Here is a 4,793-nt window from a genome sequence, read left to right as displayed (position 1 = left end):
TGGTAGTGACCATTGCTCCCCCAGTACATTCCCATTAATATCCCCCCAATGTACTTTCTTCCACCTGAACACAATTTCAATAATGGTGAGGCTACAGAGGGCCCCATTCACTGATAGATGCTGAGTCTTCATTACCATCTGGTATTTGCTGACTGGCCAGTGATCCAATTCTAGAGCCTCATTCTGAGTCTCCTTGCTTGGACTTACAGACGATAAGCATTAGAGTAGAAGTGCAAATGTAGACTGTAAAATGTGGTACCAGGGAGAAGTGAAGGAGTGAAGAGGCGAAACAGTGGAGGGAAGGGCCAGTCCAGAGGTCTGTAATGGCCTGCACACCACTGAAAACATCAGTCCATGCCACAGGAACCTCCTGGAGACACATGGCACATACCTCAAGGGAGAAAGCAAAATGGGGTGGTTTGGCCAGCAGCTTCCATTTGTTCTCAGCACAGTCCCACCTCATGAACAGATTGAGGGCCCGAGGCCACAAATAAGAGAGCACCTAGCAAAGCTAGCTTATTCCAAGTTCTTCCAGCATGCCTAGGGCACTGAAGTGTCTCACCTGTAGACTTCCAGGACTTCCTGTCGCGAATGGCACAAGCACTTCTGCCACAGTTCTAGTGCTGTGAAGAGATACAACCAAGGTTAACACTTATAAAAAAAAAAAAAAAGCATTTACTTGGAGGCTCGCTTCCAGTTTAGAGGGTTAATCCATCATCATCATAGCAGGGAGCATGGTAGCATGCAGGCTGGCATGATCAGGGGGCAGAAGCTAAGAGCTGCTCCTGATCCATTGGCAGAGATGAGAGACAGAGACAGGGCCAGAGAGAATGGGTGAGACTGAGCCTGGCATGTGCTTTTGAAAGCCCAAAGCCCACTCCCAGGGATATGCTTCCTCCAATAAGGCCACACCTCCTGATCCTTCAATCCTGTCAAAAATTTCCACTCCATGGTCACTAAACATTCAGCAATATCAGCCTATGGGTGCCGTTCTTTTTGGTTTTTTTTTTCAATAATTGTTTATTTACTCTACACCCTGATTGCAGATCCCAGCCCTCTTTTCCTCCCAGTCCCACCTCAGAAATCTCTCCCCTTATTAATTTGTAGCCCGCTCTCCAAAGAAGGGGAAGCCACTCCCACCCCCAAGCACCACTCTACTCGGGGACATCCTTTCCCACTGAGCCCCAACCAGGCAGTCTAACTAGGGGAAGGGAATTCAGAGGCAGGCAACAGAGTCAGAGACAATCATACCACCACCACCACCACTACCACCACCACCACCACCACCACCACCACCACCCTCACCCTCACCCTTCAATCACCAGTGGAGCCATCTCCCCAGCCTGGGGGCTATTCTTAATCAAACCACCACACCTTCTGCCCTCACCCCTTTCTCTCCAGCTGCCTTCAACTTCTCCAGTGTAGTGCTTGCACTTGACTCTACTGTGCTTGTTTGCTCAAGCTGTACAGCTACCCTAGAGTACAAGCCAGAGACTTTGTCTGGCTTACTATTCTTACCGTGAGAGAAAAATCAGACAAGTCTTTTTTTTTTTCTTTTTTGACCTGGCTTATTTCACTCAGCACAGTTATTTTGAGGGGATTTCCCTCCTCCAGTGCCAGCCGTTTGTTCTTGTTCATTGCTGAGCCCCACTGAGTGACTATAGCACAATTTCTTTATCTATGTGTCTATTGGTGGATATTTGAGTTGTTCTCAGTTGGGCCCTATCACAAATCAAACCACTGGGAACATTTGCAGATGCGTTTTTTTGATTTGTTATTTGTTTCCATTTCGCTTGGGGAAAGACACAAAGCTCTGCCAAGCGTCATTTCCTATCCCCTCTGTACCCCCAACCAGCCATCCATGACAGTCTCAGGCCTTCCATAGCCTCACCAAGTACTAATATGGTCTATCTTCTTAATATTATTCATCCCATCAGGATCTCATTGTGGTTTTAATTAAAAGCCCGGCTTATTGATTTCTTGTTATAGCCCATGCTTCTCGTGTTGTATCTGAGAAATCTTTGCCAAAGCCAGTTACTAAGATATCCCCCACCCCGTTCTCCTCTAGAAATGTTTTCCTTTTAGCTCGTACATTTAGGCTCATGATCAAATGTAAGTTGTTTGTTTGTTTGTTTGTTTTAATTTATGGCAAGAGGCAAAGGCCAGGATTCATTGCTGCTTTTTTTCCCTTTTGAATCAAAGTTGAGAGTTTATTAAGAAAACAAACACATAATTGTGTACAGGTTTTTCTCACACACACACATACACATAATTATGTGCAGGTCTTTCACACACACATACACACGGGGGGGGGGAGGAGAGACACACAAAAGAAAACAGCAATTGTATACATCCAAGGCTGTGTGAGGCTTCTTAAGAAAGAGTCATCATTTAAAGGCATCTGCCACTACTCTGTCAAGAAGCATGAATCTTAAACACCAGCAATGATACATTTTACATTCTAAATGCCTGCCTGTGAAAGAACTTAAAACATTTTTTTAATGCACTTTACAAACCAAAGGGAATAAAATAAAGGATTCTCATCAGCTTTCCCTTGTCTGATAAATTAAACAGAGGAATTTCACAAGAGGATCCTACTCTACTCTTCTCATCTTATACACACTCCTACCCCAGATCCCTGAACCTGCCCGGTGTTTGCAGAGCGGCAGTCGCACAGCCTGTCGCTCAGCCATGTTGTCCTCACTCTGTAGAATGTTACAATGGCTCCACTGCACTCCAGTTCCCTTCTCCCCTCAGCTACCTTCCACAGACAGAGGCTCTATCGGTCACTTTGGGCTTCTCTGCAAGTCACGCTGACCACTCCCCAATAGCCAGGTGTATCTGTCCCTCTCACCCCCTAGGTCCTCCTTGTGGACTCCCCTTTTCTGCACGTAGACTGTCCTGGGAATACTTCTCAGGACTAACCAAGAGGAGTCAAGTGAGGCCCTTGCTTGAAGTAGAGAAGTGGGGACCCAGGGACAGTGGTATGTGCCTGTAGTCCCAGCTACTCAAAAGGTCAAGACAAGAGGATCACTGAAGTCCAGAAGTTCTGGTTGTCCTAAGCAAGGAACATAGTGACACTCCTCACCAAATATATGAGTAATTACAATTTTTTAACATTGAGACAGTATATTACTATGTAACTCTGCCTGGCCAAGAACTTGCTATGTAGACCAAGCTGGCCTCAGATTCACAGAGGTTCACTTGCACTGTCTTTCCAGTGCAGGGATTAAAGGCATGTGCCACTATATCTAGCTAAATAAATGTTTTAAAGGAAAAAAAAAAAAAAAAAAAACCTCACTAGTCAATTTTTTTGTTTTTTTGTTTTTCGAGACAGGGTTTCTCTGTGTAGTCCTGGTTGTCCTGGTACTCACTCTGTAGACCAGGCTGGCCTCAAACTCAGAAATCCACCTGCCTCTGCCTCCCAAGTGCTGGGATTAAAGGCGTGCTCCACCACATCCCAGCTGTCAAATATTTTCAAATCACTTTTCAAGCTAGTTTCAGTCATTGAACATGGTAGAATCATTTAGCTGCTTTTTCTTTATAACATTTCCTGATTTTTCAGAACTGTAGCTTACAGAATATATCATGTCCAGTCCCTATATTGAATAGCTCCACTCTCTAATTTTAAAGAACAGAGTATAGTTTGGATAAAGTGTTATTAAAAAGTAATGCAAATAATAATAATTCATTTAAAAAAAAAAAAAAAAAGAGGCCGTGAATCTGAAGGAGAGCAAGGAGACGCATGTGGGAAGGCCTGGTGAAAGGGAGAAATATTGTACCCAAATTATAATCTCAATTGTCAGGAAGTGCATGCTGACAGGAGCCTGATATAGCTGTGTCCTTAGAGGTCTGTCAGAGCTTGACATATTCAGAGGCAGATGCTCACAGCTAACCATTGAACTGATCAAGGAGGAATTAGAGTGAAGACTGAAGGAGCTGAAAGGGTTTGAGGCCCCATGAGGAGAGCAACAATACCAACCAACCAGAGTTCCCAGGGTCTAAACCACCAGCCTGGGAGCACATAGGGAGGGACCCATGGCTCCAGCTGTATATGTAGGGGAGGATGGCCTTGTTGGGCATAGGTGGGAGAGGAGATCCTTGGTCCCATGAAGGCTGGACGCTGTGGGGGGGGGGGAATTCGAGGGTGGGGAGGTGGGAGGGGAGTAGGTGGAGGCACATCCTCATAGAAGCAGGAGGAGGAGGGAATGGGATAGGGGGTTCCTGGGTCGGGGGGATGGGCTAAGGGGATAACATCTGATTTGTAAATAAAATATCCAATAAAAAAGAAATATAAAAAAATTATAATCTCAAAAATTAAGAAAAAATTTTAAAATGAAAAAACAACTAGAAACAAAATACTAACAATTTAAAAATAGGATTATTCAGCTTACCTGTTTTTTCTGATCTTATATCATAATATGTTTCCTGTAGCTTTTTCAGTAATTGCCTGCATGCAAAAATCTACTCACCCGTGTATGCTTGGCACTCTCCACTCACCCAGCGTGCCCTCAGCACCCATTACTCGCTTAGCATGCCCTAGACACCCCCCACTCACCCAGTGTGCCCTTGGCACCCTCCACTCACCCAGTGTACCCTCGGCACCCCCCCAACTTGCCCAGCATGCCCTAGGCACCCCCACTCACCCAGCGTGCCCTCGGTACCCTCCAGTCACCCAGTGTGTGCTTGCACCTGTCTCAGACAGCTCTGGTTATCCAACTCTGTGGCCTCAATTTTCTTCCTCTATGTTTCACTTCTCTCATTAAAAGGCGCAATGAAAATAGCAGCTGTGA

This window comes from Arvicanthis niloticus, chromosome 4, assembly GCF_011762505.2.
Source record: "Arvicanthis niloticus isolate mArvNil1 chromosome 4, mArvNil1.pat.X, whole genome shotgun sequence".
Taxonomy (NCBI): Eukaryota; Metazoa; Chordata; class Mammalia; order Rodentia; family Muridae; genus Arvicanthis; species Arvicanthis niloticus.
Note: the sequence above shows the minus strand (reverse complement) of the source record.